At 25.5% G+C, this 21,373-nt stretch overlaps 4 long non-coding RNA genes across 19 annotated transcripts; all 4 read left to right on the forward strand.

Moving 5' to 3' along the window:
* Window positions 1–46: 46 nt before the first annotated feature.
* On the forward strand, window positions 47–5,070 carry LOC115035000. 5 transcript variants are annotated; one of them, XR_003840177.1, is made up of 12 exons: window positions 47–518; window positions 626–891; window positions 1,121–1,238; window positions 1,344–1,445; window positions 1,842–1,959; window positions 2,065–2,885; window positions 3,279–3,396; window positions 3,502–3,603; window positions 3,997–4,114; window positions 4,221–4,322; window positions 4,426–4,486; window positions 4,716–5,070. It is a non-coding gene; the product is annotated as an uncharacterized LOC115035000 (long non-coding RNA). The 5 variants fall into 5 exon arrangements; XR_003840178.1 differs by having other exon boundaries at window positions 1,344–1,609; window positions 4,221–4,486; XR_003840179.1 differs by having other exon boundaries at window positions 3,502–3,767; window positions 4,221–4,486.
* Window positions 5,071–5,670: 600 nt separating this feature from the next.
* LOC107885261 lies at window positions 5,671–7,340 on the forward strand. The gene is made up of 5 exons (XR_001680391.2): window positions 5,671–5,758; window positions 6,152–6,269; window positions 6,375–6,476; window positions 6,870–6,987; window positions 7,093–7,340. It is a non-coding gene; the product is annotated as an uncharacterized LOC107885261 (long non-coding RNA).
* A 986-nt stretch (window positions 7,341–8,326) lies between these two features.
* Window positions 8,327–11,498, forward strand: LOC107885260. Of its 4 annotated transcripts, XR_003840173.1 has the most exons (10): window positions 8,327–8,422; window positions 8,529–8,630; window positions 9,024–9,141; window positions 9,249–9,350; window positions 9,746–9,863; window positions 9,969–10,234; window positions 10,464–10,581; window positions 10,688–10,789; window positions 11,183–11,300; window positions 11,406–11,498. It is a non-coding gene; the product is annotated as an uncharacterized LOC107885260 (long non-coding RNA). The 4 variants fall into 4 exon arrangements; XR_001680390.2 differs by having other exon boundaries at window positions 10,688–11,300; XR_003840172.1 differs by having other exon boundaries at window positions 9,969–10,070; window positions 10,688–11,300.
* A 3-nt stretch (window positions 11,499–11,501) lies between these two features.
* On the forward strand, window positions 11,502–21,338 carry LOC107885259. Of its 9 annotated transcripts, none has more exons than XR_003840165.1 (22): window positions 11,502–12,019; window positions 12,125–12,226; window positions 12,620–12,737; window positions 12,844–12,945; window positions 13,339–13,456; window positions 13,562–13,663; window positions 14,057–14,174; window positions 14,281–14,893; window positions 15,000–15,265; window positions 15,495–15,612; window positions 15,719–15,820; window positions 16,214–16,331; window positions 16,437–16,538; window positions 16,932–17,049; window positions 17,155–17,256; window positions 17,650–17,974; window positions 18,368–18,489; window positions 18,596–18,697; window positions 19,091–19,208; window positions 20,030–20,641; window positions 20,748–20,849; window positions 21,243–21,338. It is a non-coding gene; the product is annotated as an uncharacterized LOC107885259 (long non-coding RNA). The 9 variants fall into 9 exon arrangements; XR_003840169.1 differs by having other exon boundaries at window positions 17,650–17,767; window positions 17,873–17,974; window positions 18,596–19,208; XR_003840166.1 differs by having other exon boundaries at window positions 14,281–14,546; window positions 14,776–14,893; window positions 18,596–19,208.
* The last annotated feature ends 35 nt before the right edge of the window (window positions 21,339–21,373 follow it).

Consider the following 21,373-nt stretch of genomic DNA (forward strand, 5'->3'; position numbering starts at 1 on the left):
GGAAAAATGTAAATTAAATTATAATAAACAATGATATATTAATACATAGAAATATCATTCGTATGACATCCGTTGATCATTTAAAAACAGTTTTTTTCCTAAAATATTCAGTATTTATAATTAAGATATGAAAATGCACCTTAAGATTCACTATACAGTGCTACATATCAAGGTATAAAAATATTAGAAATATGTTAAAACGATTTTGTATTAAAATAAATTCAATATTCTGATTTTGACAATCCACCAGATATAAAATTTGGAAAAAAACACTTTACATTTTATAATTTTTGATATATATAATGACGGAATGAAAATTGAATAAGATGTCTACTGTATATACATCATTAAGTTTCTATATTAACAATGGTACTGACAATACATTTTTTTACATTTTCAGTTAAAAATATCTATAATGAATTCATCATTGGACCGACAGATGGTGTGAATTTTTGCTTGGAATCATTTAAAGGCTTAATTAACTACATGGCTACCTTGATTTAGTAAATGTCTATAAGGTGAGATGAATCAATTGTCTGAGAAACTATTTTTTTAAATTAATATCTATATAATGATTTTTTTAAGTTTAATAATTTCAATTTTTCCCTAAAATTATATTTTTCAGACACCACCTCTCAAGAAATCTGTCTAAGAACTTCAATACTTAGTTTTTCAGAATCACCTGGGCTGAGTGACTTTTGTTTACATGGTTGAACAATGGAAAAATGTAAATTAAATTATAATAATGAATGATATAATAATACATAGAAATATCATTCGTATGACATCCGTTGATCATTTAAAAACAGTTTTTTTCCTAAAATATTCAGTATTTATAATGAAGATATGAAAATCCACCTTAAGATTCACTATACAGTGCTACATATCAAGGTATAAAAATATTAGAAATAAGTTAAAACGATTTTGTATTAAAATAAATTCAATATTCTGATTTTGACAATCCACTAGATATAAAATTTGGAAAAAAAACACTTTACATTTTATAATACTTGATATTTATAATGACGGAATGAAAATTGAATAAGATGTCTACTGTATATACATCATTAAGTTTCTATATTAACAATGGTACTGACAATACATTTTTTTACATTTTCAGTTAAAAATATCTGTAAGGAATTCATCGTTGGACCGACAGATGGTGTGAATGTTTGCTTGGAATCATTTAAAGGCTTAATTAACTACATGGCTACCTTGATTTAGTAAATGTCTATAAGGTGAGATGAATCAATTGTCTGAGGAACTATTTTTTAAATTAATATCCATAAATTGATTTTTTTAGTCTAATAATTTAATTTTTTCCCTAAAATTATATTTTTCAGACACCACCTCTCAAGAAATCTGTCTAAGAGCTTCAATACTTGGTTTTTCAGAATCACCTGGGCTGAGTGACTATTGTCTACATGGTTGAACGATGGAAAAATGTAAATTAAATTATAATAATCAATGATATATTAATACATAGAAATATCATTCGTATGACATCCGTTGATCATTTAAAAACAGTTTTTTTCCTAAAATATTCAGTATTTATAATTAAGATATGAAAATCCACCTTAAGATTCACTATACAGTGCTACATATCAAGGTATAAAAATATTAGAAAATAAGTTTAAAACGATTTTGTATTAAAATAAATTCAATATTCTGATTTTGACAATCCACCAGATATAAAATTTAGAAAAAAAAACACTTTATATTTTATAATATTTGATATTTATAATGAAGGAATGAAAATTGAATAAGATGTCTACTGTATATACATCATTAAGTTTCTATATTAACAATGGTACTGACAATACATTTTTTTACATTTTCAGTTAAAAATATCTGTAAGGAATTCATCGTTGGACCGACAGATGGTGTGAATGTTTGCTTGGAATCATTTAAAGGCTTAATTAACTACATGGCTACCTTGATTTAGTAAATGTCTATAAGGTGAGATGAATCAATTGTCTGAGGAACTATTTTTTAAATTAATATCCATAAATTGATTTTTTTAGTTTAATAATTTCATTTTTTCCCTAAAATTATATTTTTCAGACACCACCTCTCAAGAAATCTGTCCAAGAGCTTCAATACATGGTTTTTCAGAATCACCTGGGCTGAGTGACTATTGTCTACATGGTTGAACGATGGAAAAATGTAAATTAAATTATAATAATCAATGATATATTAATACATAGAAATATCATTCGTATGACATCCGTTGATTATTTAAAAACAGTTTTTTTCCTAAAATATTCAGTATTTATAATTAAGATATGAAAATCCACCTTAAGATTCACTATACAGTGCTACATATCAAGGTATAAAAATATTAGAAATAAGTTAAAACGATTTTGTATTAAAATAAATTCAATATTCTGATTTTGACAATCCACCAGATATAAAATTTGGAAAAAAAACACTTTACATTTTATAATATTTGATATTTATAATGACGGAATGAAAATTGAATAAGATGTCTACTGTATATACATTATTAACTTTCTATATTAACAATGGTACTGACAATACATTTTTTTTTATTTTCAGTTAAAAATATCTATAATGAATTCATCATTGGACCGACAGATTGTGTGAATGTTTGCTTGGAATCATTTAAAGGCTTAATTAACTACATGGCTACCTTGATTTAGTAAATGTCTATAAGGCGAGATGAATCAATTGTCTGAGAAACTATTTTTTTAAATTAATATCCATAAATTGATTTTTTTAGTTTAATAATTTCATTTTTTCCCTAAAATTATATTTTTCAGATACCACCTCTCAAGAAATCTGTCCAAGAACTTCAATACTTGGTTTTTCAAAATCACCTGGGCTGAGTGACTATTGTCTACATGGTTGAACGATGGAAAAATGTAAATTAAATTATAATAATCAATGATATATTAATACATAGAAATATCATTCGAATGACATCCGTTGATCATTTAAAAACAGTTTTTTTCCTAAAATATTCAGTATTTATAATTAAGATATGAAAATGCACCTTAAGATTCACTATACAGTGCTACATATCAAGGTATAAATATATTAGAAATAAGTTAAAACGATTTTGTATTAAAATAAATTCAATATTCTGATTTTGACAATCCATCGGATATAAAATTTGGAAAAAAAACACTTTACATTTTATAATATTTGATATTTATAATGACGGAATGAAAATTGAATAAGATGTCTACTGTATATACATCATTAAGTTTCTATATTAACAATGGTACTGACAATACATTTTTTTACATTTTCAGTTAAAAATATCTATAATGAATTCATCGTTGGACCGACAGATGGTGTGAATGTTTGCTTGGAATCATTTAAAGGCTTAATTAACTACATGGCTACCTTGATTTAGTAAATGTCTATAAGGTGAGATGAATCAATTGTCTGAGGAACTATTTTTTAAATTAATAACCATAAATTGATTTTTTTAGTCTAATAATTTAATTTTTTCCCTAAAATTATATTTTTCAGACACCACCTCTCAAGAAATCTGTCCAAGAGCTTCAATACATTGTTTTTCAGAATCACCTGGGCTGAGTGACTATTGTCTACATGGTTGAACGATGGAAAAATGTAAATTAAATTATAATAATCAATGATATATTAATACATAGAAATATCATTCGTATGACATCCGTTGATTATTTAAAAACAGTTTTTTTCCTAAAATATTCAGTATTTATAATGAAGATATGAAAATCCACCTTAAGATTCACTATACAGTGCTACATATCAAGGTATAAAAATATTAGAAATAAGTTAAAACGATTTTGTATTAAAATAAATTCAATATTCTGATTTTGACAATCCACCAGATATAAAATTTGGAAAAAAAACACTTTACATTTTATAATATTTGATATTTATAATGACGGAATGAAAATTGAATAAGATGTCTACTGTATATACATCATTAAGTTTCTATATTAACAATGGTACTAACAATACATTTTTTTACATTTTCAGTTAAAAATATCTATAATGAATTCATCGTTGGACCGACAGATGGTGTGAATGTTTGCTTGGAATCATTTAAAGGCTTAATTAACTACATGGCTACCTTGAGCTAGTAAATGTCTATAAGGTGAGATGAATCAATTGTCTGAGAAACTATTTTTTTAAATTAATATCCATATAATGATTTTTTTAGTTTAATAATTTCATTTTTTCCCTAAAATTATATTTTTCAGACACCACCTCTCAAGAAATCTGTCCAAGAGCTTCAATACTTGGTTCTTCAGAATCACCTGGGCTGAGTGACTATTGTCTACATGGTTGAACAATGGAAAAATGTAAATTAAATTATAATATTCGATGATATATTAATACATAGAAATATCATTCGTATGACATCCGTTTATCATTTAAAAACAGTTTTTTTCCTAAAATATTCAGTATTTATAATGAAGATATGAAAATCCACCTTAAGATTCACTATACAGTGCTACATATCAAGGTATAAAAATATTAGAAATAAGTTAAAACGATTTTGTATTAAAATAAATTCAATATTCTGATTTTGACAATCCACCAGATATAAATTTTGGAAAAAAAACACTTTACATTTTATAATATTTGATATTTATAATGACGGAATGAAAATTGAATAAGATGTCTACTGTATATACATCATTAAGTTTCTATATTAACAATGGTACTGACAATACATTTTTAAACATTTTCAGTTAAAAATATCTATAATGAATTCATCGTTGGACCGACAGATGGTGTGAATGTTTGCTTGGAATCATTTAAAGGCTTAATTAACTACATGGCTACTTTGATTTAGTAAATGTCTATAAGGTGAGATGAATCAATTGTCTGAGGAACTATTTTTTAAATTAATATCCATAAATTGATTTTTTTAGTTTAATAATTTCATTTTTTCCCTAAAATTATATTTTTCAGAAACCACCTCTTAAGAAATCTGTCCAAGAGCTTCAATACTTGGTTTTTCAGAATCACCTGGGCTGAGTGACTATTGTCTACATGGTTGAACGATGGAAAAATGTAAATTAAATTATAATAATCAATGATATATTAATACATAGATATATCATTCGTATGACATCCGTTGATCATTTAAAAACAGTTTTTTTCCTAAAATATTCAGTATTTATAATTAAGATATGAAAATGCACCTTAAGATGCACTATACAGTGCTACATATCAAGGTATAAAAATATTAGAAATAAGTTAAAACGATTTTGTATTAAAATAAATTCAATATTCTGATTTTGACAATCCACCAGATATAAAATTTGGAAAAAAAACACTTTACATTTTATAATATTTGATGTGTATAATGACGGAATGAAAATTGAATAAGATGTCTACTGTATATACATCATTAAGTTTCTATATTAACAATGGTACTGACAATACATTTTTTTACATTTTCAGGTAAAAATATCTATAATGAATTCATCGTTGGACCGACAGATGGTGTGAATGTTTGCTTGGAATCATTTAAAGGCTTAATTAACTACATGGCTACCTTGAGCTAGTAAATGTCTATAAGGTGAGATGAATCAATTGTCTGAGAAACAATTTTTTAAATTAATATCAATAAATTGATTTTTTTAGTCTAATAATTTAATTTTTTCCCTAAAATTATATTTTTCAGACACCACCGCTCAAGAAATCTGTCCAAGAGCTTCAATACTTGGTTCTTCAGAATCACCTGGGCTGAGTGACTATTGTCTACATGGTTGAACGATGGAAAAATGTAAATTAAATTATAATATTCGATAATATATTAATACATAGAAATATCATTCGAATGACACCCGTTGATCATTTAAAAACAGTTTTTTTCCTAAAATATTCAGTATTTATAATTAAGATATGAAAATGCACCTTAAGATTCACTACACAGTGCTACATATCAAGGTACAAAAATATTAGAAATAAGTTAAAACGATTTTGTATTAAAATAAATTCAATATTCTGATTTTGACAATCCACCGGATATAAAATTTGGAAAAAAAACACTTTACATTTTATAATATTTGATATTTATAATGACGGAATGAAAATTGAATAAGATGTCTACTGTATATACATCATTAAGTTTCTATATTAACAATGGTACTGACAATACATTTTTTTACATTTTCAGTTAAAAATATCTATAATGAATTCATCGTTGGACCGACAGATGGTGTGAATGTTTGCTTGGAATCATTTAAAGGCTTAATTAACTACATGGCTACCTTGATTTAGTAAATGTCTATAAGGTGAGATGAATCAATTGTCTGAGGAACTATTTTATAAATTAATATCCATAAATTGATTTTTTTAGTCTAATAATTTAATTTTTTCCCTAAAATTATATTTTTCAGACACCACCTCTCAAGAAATCTGTCCAAGAGCTTCAATACTTGCTTCTTCAGAATCACCTGGGCTGAGTGACTATTGTCTACATGGTTGAACGATGGAAAAATGTAAATTAAATTATAATAATCAATGATATATTAATACATAGAAATATCATTCGTATGACATCCGTTGATCATTTAAAAACAGTTTTTTTCCTAAAATATTCAGTATTTATAATTAAGATATGAAAATGCACCTTAAGATTCACTATACAGTGCTACATATCAAGGTATAAAAATATTAGAAATAAGTTAAAACGATTTTGTATTAAAATAAATTCAATATTCTGATTTTGACAATCCACCAGATATAAAATTTGGAAAAAAAACACTTTACATTTTATAATACTTGATATTTATAATGACGGAATGAAAATTGAATAAGATGTCTACTGTATATACATCATTAAGTTTCTATATTAACAATGGTACTGACAATACATTTTTTTACATTTTCAGTTAAAAATATCTATAATGAATTCATCATTGGACCGACAGATGGTGTGAATGTTTGCTTGGAATCATTTAAAGGCTTAATTAACTACATGGCTACCTTGATTTAGTAAATGTCTATAAGGTGAGATGAATCAATTGTCTGAGGAACTATTTTTTAAATTAATATCCATAAATTGATTTTTTTAGTTTAATAATTTCATTTTTTCCCTAAAATTATATTTTTCAGACACCACCTCTCAAGAAATCTGTCCAAGAGCTTCAATACTTGGTTTTTCAGAATCACCTGGGCTGAGTGACTATTGTCTACATAGTTGAACGATGGAAAAATGTAAATTAAATTATAATAATCAATGATATATTAATACATAGAAATATCATTCTTATGACATCCGTTGATTATTTAAAAACAGTTTTTTTCCTAAAATATTCAGTATTTATAATTAAGATATGAAAATGCACCTTAAGATTCACTATACAGTGCTACATATCAAGGTATAAAATTATTAGAAATAAGTTAAAACGATTTTGTATTAAAATAAATTCAATATTCTGATTTTGACAATCCACCAGATATAAAATTTGGAAAAAAAACACTTTACATTTTATAATATTTGATATTTATAATGACGGAATGAAAATTGAATAAGATGTCTACTGTATATACATCATTAAGTTTCTAAATTAACAATGGTACTGACAATACATTTTTTTACATTTTCAGTTAAAAATATCTATAATGAATTCATCATTGGACCGACAGATGGTGTGAATGTTTGCTTGGAATCATTTAAAGGCTTAATTAACTACATGGCTACCTTGATTTAGTAAATGTCTATAAGGCGAGATGAATCAATTGTCTGAGGAACTATTTTTTAAATTAATATCCATAAATTGATTTTTTTAGTTTAATAATTTCATTTTTTCCCTAAAATTATATTTTTTGACACCACCTCTCAAGAAATCTGTCCAAGAGCTTCAATACTTGGTTTTTCAGAATCACCTGGGCTGAGTGACTATTGTCTACATAGTTGAACGATGGAAAAATGTAAATTAAATTATAATAATCAATGATATATTAATACATAGAAATATCATTCGAATGACACCCGTTGATCATTTAAAAACAGTTTTTTTCCTAAAATATTCAGTATTTATAATTAAGATATGAAAATGCACCTTAAGATTCACTACACAGTGCTACATATCAAGGTATAAAAATATTAGAAATAAGTTAAAACGATTTTGTATTCAAATAAATTCAATATTCTGATTTTGACAATCCACCAGATATAAAATTTGGAAAAAAAACACTTTACATTTTATAATATTTGATATTTATAATGACTGAATGAAAATTGAATAAGATGTCTACTGTATATACATCATTAAGTTTCTATATTAACAATGGTACTGACAATACATTTTTTTACATTTTCAGTTAAAAATATCTATAATGAAATCATCATTGGACCGACAGATGGTGTGAATGTTTGCTTGGAATCATTTAAAGGCTTAATTAACTACATGGCTACCTTGATTTAGTAAATGTCTATAAGGTGAGATGAATCAATTGTCTGAGAAACTATTTTTTTAAATTAATATCCATAAATTGATTTTTTTAGTTTAATAATTTCATTTTTTCCCTAAAATTATATTTTTCAGACACCACCTCTCAAGAAATCTGTCCAAGAGCTTCAATACTTGGTTTTTCAGAATCACCTGGGCTGAGTGACTATTGTCTACATGGTTGAACGATGGAAAAATGTAAATTAAATTATAATAAACAATGATATATTAATACATAGAAATATCATTCGTATGACATCCGTTGATCATTTAAAAACAGTTTTTTTCCTAAAATATTCAGTATTTATAATTAAGATATGAAAATGCACCTTAAGATTCACTATACAGTGCTACATATCAAGGTATAAATATATTAGAAATAAGTTAAAACGATTTTGTATTAAAATAAATTCAATATTCTGATTTTGACAATCCACCAGATATAAAATTTGGAAAAAAAACACTTTACATTTTATAATTTTTGATATTTATAATGACGGAATGAAAATTGAATAAGATGTCTACTGTATATACATCATTAAGTTTCTAAATTAACAATGGTACTGACAATACATTTTTTTACATTTTCAGTTAAAAATATCTATAATGAATTCATCATTGGAACAACAGATGGTGTGAATTTTTGCTTGGAATCATTTAAAGGCTTAATTAACTACATGGCTACCTTGATTTAGTAAATGTCTATAAGGTGAGATGAATCAATTGTCTGAGAAACTATTTTTTTAAATTAATATCTATATAATGATTTTTTTAAGTTTAATAATTTCATTTTTTCCCTAAAATTATATTTTTCAGACACCACCTCTCAAGAAATCTGTCCAAGAGCTTCAATACTTGGTTTTTCAGAATCACCTGGGCTGAGTGACTATTGTCTACATGGTTGAACGATGGAAAAATGTAAATTAAATTATAATAATCAATGATATATATTAATACATAGAAATATCATTCGTATGACATCCGTTGATTATTTAAAAACAGTTTTTTTCCTAAAATATTCAGTATTTATAATTAAGATATGAAAATCCACCTTAAGATTCACTATACAGTGCTACATATCAAGGTATAAAAATATTAGAAATAAGTTAAAACGATTTTGTATTAAAATAAATTCAATATTCTGATTTTGACAATCCACCAGATATAAAATTTGGAAAAAAAACACTTTACATTTTATAATATTTGATATTTATAATGACGGAATGAAAATTGAATAAGATGTCTACTGTATATACATCATTAAGTTTCTATATTAACAATGGTACTGACAATACATTTTTTTACATTTTCAGTTAAAAATATCTATAATGAATTCATCGTTGGACCGACAGATGGTGTGAATGTTTGCTTGGAATCATTTAAAGGCTTAATTAACTACATGGCTACCTTGAGCTAGTAAATGTCTATAAGGTGAGATGAATCAATTGTCTGAGAAACTATTTTTTTAAATTAATATCCATATAATGATTTTTTTAGTTTAATAATTTCATTTTTTCCCTAAATTATATTTTTCAGACACCACCTCTCAAGAAATCTGTCCAAGAGCTTCAATACTTGGTTCTTCAGAATCACCTGGGCTGAGTGACTATTGTCTACATGGTTGAACAATGGAAAAATGTAAATTAAATTATAATATTCGATGATATATTAATACATAGAAATATCATTCGTATGACATCCGTTTATCATTTAAAAACAGTTTTTTTCCTAAAATATTCAGTATTTATAATGAAGATATGAAAATCCACCTTAAGATTCACTATACAGTGCTACATATCAAGGTATAAAAATATTAGAAATAAGTTAAAACGATTTTGTATTAAAATAAATTCAATATTCTGATTTTGACAATCCACTAGATATAAAATTTGGAAAAAAAACACTTTACATTTTATAATACTTGATATTTATAATGACGGAATGAAAATTGAATAAGATGTCTACTGTATATACATCATTAAGTTTCTATATTAACAATGGTACTGACAATACATTTTTTTACATTTTCAGTTAAAAATATCTATAATGAATTCATCGTTGGACCGACAGATGGTGTGAATGTTTGCTTGGAATCATTTAAAGGCTTAATTAACTACATGGCTACCTTGAGCTAGTAAATGTCTATAAGGTGAGATGAATCAATTGTCTGAGAAACTATTTTTTTAAATTAATATCCATATAATGATTTTTTTAGTTTAATAATTTCATTTTTTCCCTAAAATTATATTTTTCAGACACCACCTCTCAAGAAATCTGTCCAAGAGCTTCAATACTTGGTTCTTCAGAATCACCTGGGCTGAGTGACTATTGTCTACATGGTTGAACAATGGAAAAATGTAAATTAAATTATAATATTCGATGATATATTAATACATAGAAATATCATTCGTATGACATCCGTTTATCATTTAAAAACAGTTTTTTTCCTAAAATATTCAGTATTTATAATGAAGATATGAAAATCCACCTTAAGATTCACTATACAGTGCTACATATCAAGGTATAAAAATATTAGAAATAAGTTAAAACGATTTTGTATTAAAATAAATTCAATATTCTGATTTTGACAATCCACTAGATATAAAATTTGGAAAAAAAACACTTTACATTTTATAATACTTGATATTTATAATGACGGAATGAAAATTGAATAAGATGTCTACTGTATATACATCATTAAGTTTCTATATTAACAATGGTACTGACAATACATTTTTTTACATTTTCAGTTAAAAATATCTATAATGAATTCATCGTTGGACCGACAGATGGTGTGAATGTTTGCTTGGAATCATTTAAAGGCTTAATTAACTACATGGCTACCTTGATTTAGTAAATGTCTATAAGGTGAGATGAATCAATTGTCTGAGGAACTATTTTTTAAATTAATAACCATAAATTGATTTTTTTAGTCTAATAATTTAATTTTTTCCCTAAAATTATATTTTTCAGACACCACCTCTCAAGAAATCTGTCCAAGAGCTTCAATACATTGTTTTTCAGAATCACCTGGGCTGAGTGACTATTGTCTACATGGGTTGAACGATGGAAAAATGTAAATTAAATTATAATAATCAATGATATATTAATACATAGAAATATCATTCGAATGACATCCGTTGATTATTTAAAAACAGTTTTTTTCCTAAAATATTCAGTATTTATAATTAAGATATGAAAATGCACCTTAAGATTCACTATACAGTGCTACATATCAAGGTATAAAAATATTAGAAATAAGTTAAAACGATTTTGTATTAAAATAAATTCAATATTCTGATTTTGACAATCCACCAGATATAAAATTTGGAAAAAAAACACTTTACATTTTATAATATTTGATATTTATAATGACGGAATGAAAATTGAATAAGATGTCTACTGTATATACATCATTAAGTTTCTAAATTAACAATGGTACTGACAATACATTTTTTTACATTTTCAGTTAAAAATATCTATAATGAATTCATCGTTGGACTGACAGATGGTGTGAATGTTTGCTTGGAATCATTTAAAGGCTTAATTAACTACATGGCTACCTTGATTTAGTAAATGTCTATAAGGTGAGATGAATCAATTGTCTGAGGAACTATTTTTTAAATTAATATCCATAAATTGATTTTTTTAGTCTAATAATTTAATTTTTTCCCTAAAATTATATTTTTCAGACACCACCTCTCAAGAAATCTGTCCAAGAGCTTCAATACTTGGTTCTTCAGAATCACCTGGGCTGAGTGACTATTGTCTACATGGTTGAACGATGGAAAAATGTAAATTAAATTATAATATTCGATGATATATTAATACATAGAAATATCATTCGTATGACATCCGTTTATCATTTAAAAACAGTTTTTTTCCTAAAATATTCAGTATTTATAATGAAGATATGAAAATCCACCTTAAGATTCACTATACAGTGCTACATATCAAGGTATAAAAATATTAGAAATAAGTTAAAACGATTTTGTATTAAAATAAATTCAATATTCTGATTTTGACAATCCACTAGATATAAAATTTGGAAAAAAAACACTTTACATTTTATAATACTTGATATTTATAATGACGGAATGAAAATTGAATAAGATGTCTACTGTATATACATCATTAAGTTTCTATATTAACAATGGTACTGACAATACATTTTTTTACATTTTCAGTTAAAAATATCTGTAAGGAATTCATCGTTGGACCGACAGATGGTGTGAATGTTTGCTTGGAATCATTTAAAGGCATAATTAACTACATGGCTACCTTGATTTAGTAAATGTCTATAAGGTGAGATGAATCAATTGTCTGAGAAACTATTTTTTTAAATTAATATCCATAAATTGATTTTTTTAGTTTAATAATTTCATTTTTTCCCTAAAATTATATTTTTCAGATACCACCTCTCAAGAAATCTGTCTAAGAGCTTCAATACTTGGTTTTTCAGAATCACCTGGGCTGAGTGACTATTGTCTACATGGTTGAACGATGGAAAAATGTAAATTAAATTATAATAATCAATGATATATTAATACATAGAAATATCATTTATATGACATCCGTTGATCATTTAAAAACAGTTTTTTTCCTAAAATATTCAGTATTTATAATTAAGATATGAAAATCCACCTTAAGATTCACTATACAGTGCTACATATCAAGGTATAAAATTATTAGAAATAAGTTAAAACGATTTTGTATTAAAATAAATTCAATATTCTGATTTTGACAATCCACCAGATATAAAATTTGGAAAAAAAACACTTTACATTTTATAATATTTGATATTTATAATGACGGAATGAAAATTGAATAAGATGTCTACTGTATATACATCATTAAGTTTCTATATTAACAATGTTACTGACAATACATTTTTAAACATTTTCAGTTAAAAATATCTATAATGAATTCATCGTTGGACCGACAGATGGTGTGAATGTTTGCTTGGAATCATTTAAAGGCTTAATTAACTACATGGCTACCTTGATTTAGTAAATGTCTATAAGGTGAGATGAATCAATTGTCTGAGGAACTATTTTTTAAATTAATATCCATAAATTGATTTTTTTAGTATAATAATTTCATTTTTTCCCTAAAATTATATTTTTCAGACACCACCTCTCAAGAAATCTGTCCAAGAGCTTCAATACATTGTTTTTCAGAATCACCTGGGCTGAGTGACTATTGTCTACATGGTTGAACGATGGAAAAATGTAAATTAAATTATAATAATCAATGATATATTAATACATAGAAATATCATTCGTATGACATCCGTTGATTATTTAAAAACAGTTTTTTTCCTAAAATATTCAGTATTTATAATTAAGATATGAAAATCCACCTTAAGATTCACTATACAGTGCTACATATCAAGGTATAAAAATATTAGAAATAAGTTAAAACGATTTTGTATTAAAATAAATTCAATATTCTGATTTTGACAATCCACCAGATATAAAATTTGGAAAAAAAACACTTTACATTTTATAATATTTGATATTTATAATGACGGAATGAAAATTGAATAAGATGTCTACTGTATATACATCATTAAGTTTCTATATTAACAATGGTACTGACAATACATTTTTTTACATTTTCAGTTAAAAATATCTATAATGAATTCATCGTTGGACCGACAGATGGTGTGAATGTTTGCTTGGAATCATTTAAAGGCTTAATTAACTACATGGCTACCTTGAGCTAGTAAATGTCTATAAGGTGAGATGAATCAATTGTCTGAGAAACTATTTTTTTAAATTAATATCCATATAATGATTTTTTTAGTTTAATAATTTCATTTTTTCCCTAAAATTATATTTTTCAGACACCACCTCTCAAGAAATCTGTCCAAGAGCTTCAATACTTGGTTCTTCAGAATCACCTGGGCTGAGTGACTATTGTCTACATGGTTGAACAATGGAAAAATGTAAATTAAATTATAATATTCGATGATATATTAATACATAGAAATATCATTCGTATGACATCCGTTTATCATTTAAAAACAGTTTTTTTCCTAAAATATTCAGTATTTATAATGAAGATATGAAAATCCACCTTAAGATTCACTATACAGTGCTACATATCAAGGTATAAAAATATTAGAAATAAGTTAAAACGATTTTGTATTAAAATAAATTCAATATTCTGATTTTGACAATCCACCAGATATAAAATTTGGAAAAAAAACACTTTACATTTTATAATATTTGATATTTATAATGACGGAATGAAAATTGAATAAGATGTCTACTGTATATACATCATTAAGTTTCTATATTAACAATGGTACTGACAATACATTTTTTTACATTTTCAGTTAAAAATATCTATAATGAATTCATCGTTGGACCGACAGATGGTGTGAATGTTTGCTTGGAATCATTTAAAGGCTTAATTAACTACATGGCTACCTTGAGCTAGTAAATGTCTATAAGGTGAGATGAATCAATTGTCTGAGAAACTATTTTTTTAAATTAATATCCATATAATGATTTTTTTAGTTTAATAATTTCATTTTTTCCCTAAAATTATATTTTTCAGACACCACCTCTCAAGAAATCTGTCCAAGAGCTTCAATACTTGGTTCTTCAGAATCACCTGGGCTGAGTGACTATTGTCTACATGGTTGAACAATGGAAAAATGTAAATTAAATTATAATATTCGATGATATATTAATACATAGAAATATCATTCGTATGACATCCGTTTATCATTTAAAAACAGTTTTTTTCCTAAAATATTCAGTATTTATAATGAAGATATGAAAATCCACCTTAAGATTCACTATACAGTGCTACATATCAAGGTATAAAAATATTAGAAATAAGTTAAAACGATTTTGTATTAAAATAAATTCAATATTCTGATTTTGACAATCCACCAGATATAAAATTTGGAAAAAAAACACTTTACATTTTATAATACTTGATATTTATAATGACGGAATGAAAATTGAATAAGATGCCTACTGTATATACATCATTAAGTTTCTATATTAACAATGGTACTGACAATACATTTTTTTACATTTTCAGTTAAAAATATCTGTAAGGAATTCATCGTTGGACCGACAGATGGTGTGAATGTTTGCTTGGAATCATTTAAAGGCTTAATTAACTACATGGCTACCTTGATTTAGTAAATGTCTATAAGGTGAGATGAATCAATTGTCTGAGAAACTATTTTTTTAAATTAATATCCATATAATGATTTTTTTAGTTTAATATTTTCATTTTTTCCCTAAAATTATATTTTTCAGACACCACCTCTCAAGAAATCTGTCCAAGAGCTTCAATACTGGGTTCTTCAGAATCACCTGGGCTGAGTGACTATTGTCTACATGGTTGAACAATGGAAAAATGTAAATTAAATTATAATAATCAATGATATATTAATACATAGAAATATCATTCGTATGACATCCGTTTATCATTTAAAAACAGTTTTTTTCCTAAAATATTCAGTATTTATAATTAAGATATGAAAATGCACCTTAAGATTCACTATACAGTGCTACATATCAAGGTATAAAAATATTAGAAATAAGTTAAAACGATTTTGTATTAAAATAAATTCAATATTCTGATTTTGACAATCCACCAGATATAAAATTTGGAAAAAAAACACTTTACATTTTATAATACTTGATGTGTATAATGACGGAATGAAAATTGAATAAGATGTCTACTGTATATACATCATTAAGTTTCTATATTAACAATGGTACTGACAATACATTTTTTTACATTTTCAGTTAAAAATATCTGTAAGGAATTCATCGTTGGACCGACAGATGGTGTGAATGTTTGCTTGGAATCATTTAAAGGCTTAATTAACTACATGGCTACCTTGATTTAGTAAATGTCTATAAGGTGAGATGAATCAATTGTCTGAGGAACTATTTTTTAAATTAATATCCATAAATTGATTTTTTTAGTTTAATAATTTCATTTTTTCCCTAAAATTATATTTTTCAGACACCACCTCTCAAGAAATCTGTCCAAGAGCTTCAATACTTGGTTTTTCAGAATCACCTAGGCTGAGTGACTATTGTCTACATGGTTGAACGATGGAAAAATGTAAATTAAATTATAATAATCAATGATATATTAATACATAGAAATATCATTCGTATGACATCCGTTGATCATTTAAAAACAGTTTTTTTCCTAAAATATTCAGTATTTATAATTAAGATATGAAAATGCACCTTAAGATTTACTTTACAGTGCTACATATCAAGGTACAAATATATTAGAAATAAGTTAAAACGATTTTGTATTAAAATAAATTCAATATTCTGATTTTGACAATCCACCGGATATAAAATTTGGAAAAAAAACACTTTACATTTTATAATATTTGATATTTATAATGACGGAATGAAAATTGAATAAGATGTCTACTGTATATACATCATTAAGTTTCTATATTAACAATGGTACTGACAATACATTTTTTTACATTTTCAGTTAAAAATATCTATAATGAATTCATCGTTGGACCGACAGATGGTGTGAATGTTTGCTTGGAATCATTTAAAGGCTTAATTAACTACATGGCTACCTTGATTTAGTAAATGTCTATAAGGTGAGATGAATCAATTGTCTGAGGAACTATTTTTTAAATTAATATCCATAAATTGATTTTTTTAGTCTAATAATTTAATTTTTTCCCTAAAATTATATTTTTCAGACACCACCTCTCAAGAAATCTGTCCAAGAGCTTCAATACATTGTTTTTCAGAATCACCTGGGCTGAGTGACTATTGTCTACATGGTTGAACGATGGAAAAATGTAAATTAAATTATAATAATCAATGATATATTAATACATAGAAATATCATTCGTATGACATCCGTTGATTATTTAAAAACAGTTTTTTTCCTAAAATATTCAGTATTTATAATTAAGATATGAAAATCCACCTTAAGATTCACTATACAGTGCTACATATCAAGGTATAAAAATATTAGAAATAAGTTAAAACGATTTTGTATTAAAATAAATTCAATATTCTGATTTTGACAATCCACCAGATATAAAATTTGGAAAAGAAACACTTTACATTTTATAATATTTGATATTTATAATGACGGAATGAAAATTGAATAAGATGTCTACTGTATATACATCATTAAGTTTCTATATTAACAATGGTACTGACAATACATTTTTTTACATTTTCAGTTAAAAATATCTGTAAGGAATTCATCGTTGGACCGACAGATGGTGTGAATGTTTGCTTGGAATCATTTAAAGGCTTAATTAACTACATGGCTACCTTGATTTAGTAAATGTCTATCAGGTGAGATGAATCAATTGTCTGAGGAACTATTTTTTAAATTAATATCCATAAATTGATTTTTTTAGTTTAATAATTTCATTTTTTCCCTAAAATTATATTTTTCAGACACCACCTCTCAAGAAATCTGTCCAAGAGCTTCAATACTTGGTTTTTCAGAATCACCTGGGCTGAGTGACTATTGTCTACATGGTTGAACGATGGAAAAATGTAAATTAAATTATAATAATCAATGATATATTAATACATAGAAATATCATTCGTATGACATCCGTTGATCATTTAAAAACAGTTTTTTTCCTAAAATATTCAGTATTTATAATTAAGATATGAAAATGCACTTTAAGATTCACTATACAGTGCTACATATCAAGGTATAAAAATATTAGAAATAAGTTAAAACGATTTTGTATTAAAATAAATTCAATATTCTGATTTTGACAATCCACCAGATATAAAATTTGGAAAAAAAACACTTTACATTTTATAATATTTGATATTTATAATGACGGAATGAAAATTGAATAAGATGTCTACTGTATATACATTATTAACTTTCTATATTAACAATGGTACTGACAATACATTTTTTTTTATTTTCAGTTAAAAATATCTATAATGAATTCATCATTGGACCGACAGAATGAACGTGTGAATGTTTGCTTGGAATCATTTAAAGGCTTAATTAACTACATGGCTACCTTGATTTAGTAAATGTCTATAAGGTGAGATGAATCAATTGTCTGAGAAACTATTTTTTTAAATTAATATCCATAAATTGATTTTTTTAGTTTAATAATTTCATTTTTTCCCTAAAATTATATTTTTCAGATACCACCTCTCAAGAAATCTGTCTAAGAGCTTCAATACTTGGTTTTTCAGAATCACCTGGGCTGAGTGACTATTGTCTACATGGTTGAACGATGGAAAAATGTAAATTAAATTATAATAATCAATGATATATTAATACATAGAAATATCATTCATATGACATCCGTTGATCATTTAAAAACAGTTTTTTTCCTAAAATATTCAGTATTTATAATTAAGATATGAAAATCCACCTTAAGATTCACTATACAGTGCTACATATCAAGGTATAAAATTATTAGAAATAAGTTAAAACGATTTTGTATTAAAATAAATTCAATATTCTGATTTTGACAATCCACCAGATATAAAATTTGGAAAAAAAACACTTTACATTTTATAATATTTGATATTTATAATGACGGAATGAAAATTGAATAAGATGTCTACTGTATATACATCATTAAGTTTCTAAATTAACAATGGTACTGACAATACATTTTTTTTTATTTTCAGTTAAAAATATCTATAATGAATTCATCATTGGACCGACAGATGGTGTGAATGTTTGCTTGGAATCATTTAAAGGCTTAATTAACTACATGGCTACCTTGAGCTAGTAAATGTCTATAAGGTGAGATGAATCAATTGTCTGAGGAACTATTTTTTAAATTAATATCCATAAATTGATTTTTTTAGTATAATAATTTCATTTTTTCCCTAAAATTATATTTTTTGACACCACCTCTCAAGAAATCTGTCCAAGAGCTTCAATACTTGGTTTTTCAGAATCACCTGGGCTGAGTGACTATTGTCTACATGGTTGAACGATGGAAAAATGTAAATTAAATTATAATAATCAATGATATATTAATACATAGAAATATCATTCATATGACATCCGTTGATCATTTAAAAACAGTTTTTTTCCTAAAATATTCAGTATTTATAATTAAGATATGAAAATCCACCTTAAGATTCACTATACAGTGCTACATATCAAGGTATAAAATTATTAGAAATAAGTTAAAACGATTTTGTATTAAAATAAATTCAATATTCTGATTTTGACAATCCACCAGATATAAAATTTGGAAAAAAACACTTTACATTTTATAATATTTGATATTTATAATGACGGAATGAAAATTGAATAAGATGTCTACTGTATATACATCATTAAGTTTCTAAATTAACAATGGTACTGACAATACATTTTTTTTTATTTTCAGTTAAAAATATCTATAATGAATTCATCATTGGATCAACAGATGGTGTGAATGTTTGCTTGAAATCATTTAAAGGCTTAATTAACTACATGGCTACCTTGATTTAGTAAATGTCTATAAGGCGAGATGAATCAATTGTCTGAGGAACTATTTTTTAAATTAATATCCATAAATTGATTTTTTTAGTTTAATAATTTCATTTTTTCCCTAAAATTATATTTTTCAGACACCACCTCTCAAGAAATCTGTCCAAGAGCTTCAATACTTGGTTTTTCAGAATCACCTGGGCTGAGTGACTATTGTCTACATGGTTGAACGATGGAAAAATGTAAATTAAATTATAATAATCAATGATATATTAATACATAGATATATCAGTTGAATGACATCCGTTGATCATTTAAAACAGTTTTTTTCCTAAAATATTCAGTATTTATAATTAAGATACGAAAATCCACCTTAAGATGCACTATACAGTGCTACATATCAAGGTATAAAAATATTAGAAATAAGTTAAAACGATTTTGTATTAAAATAAATTCAATATTCTGATTTTGACAATCCACCAGATATAAAATTTGGAAAAAAAACACTTTACATTTTATAATATTTGATGTGTATAATGACGGAATGAAAATTGAATAAGATGTCTACTGTATATACATCATTAAGTTTCTATATTAACAATGGTACTGACAATACATTTTTTTACATTTTCAGGTAAAAATATCTATAATGAATTCATCGTTGGACCGACAGATGGTGTGAATGTTTGCTTGGAATCATTTAAAGGCTTAATTAACTACATGGCTACCTTGAGCTAGTAAATGTCTATAAGGTGAGATGAATCAATTGTCTGAGAAACAATTTTTTAAATTAATATCAATAAAATGATTTTTTTAAGTTTAATAATTTCATTTTTTCCATAAACTTATATATTTCAGACACCACCTCTCAAGAAATCTGTCTAAGAGCTTCAATACTTGGTTTTTCAGAATCACCTGGGCTGAGTGACTGTTGTCTACATGGTTGAACGATGGAAAAATGTAAATTGAATTATAATAATCATTGATATATTAATACATAGAAATATCATTCGTATGACATCCGTTGATCATTTTAAAACAGTTTTTTTCCTAAAATATTCAGTATTTATAATTAAGATATGAAAATGCACCTTAAGATTCACTATACAGTGCTACATATCAAGGTATAAAAATATTAGAAATAAGTTAAAACGATTTTGTATTAAAATAAATTCAATATTCTGATTTTGACAATCCACCAGATATAAATTTTGGAAAAAAAACACTTTACATTTTATAATATTTGATATTTATAATGACGGAATGAAAATTGAATAAGATGTCTACTGTATATACATCATTAAGTTTCTATATTAACAATGGTACTGACAATACATTTTTAAACATTTTCAGTTAAAAATATCTATAATGAATTCATCGTTGGACCGACAGATGGTGTGAATGTTTGCTTAGAATCATTTAAAGGCTTAATTAACTACATGGCTACCTTGATTTAGTAAATGTCTATAAGGCGAGATGAATCA

Source organism: Acyrthosiphon pisum, unplaced genomic scaffold (genome assembly GCF_005508785.2).
Source record: "Acyrthosiphon pisum isolate AL4f unplaced genomic scaffold, pea_aphid_22Mar2018_4r6ur Scaffold_263;HRSCAF=675, whole genome shotgun sequence".
Classification (NCBI taxonomy): domain Eukaryota; kingdom Metazoa; phylum Arthropoda; class Insecta; order Hemiptera; family Aphididae; genus Acyrthosiphon; species Acyrthosiphon pisum.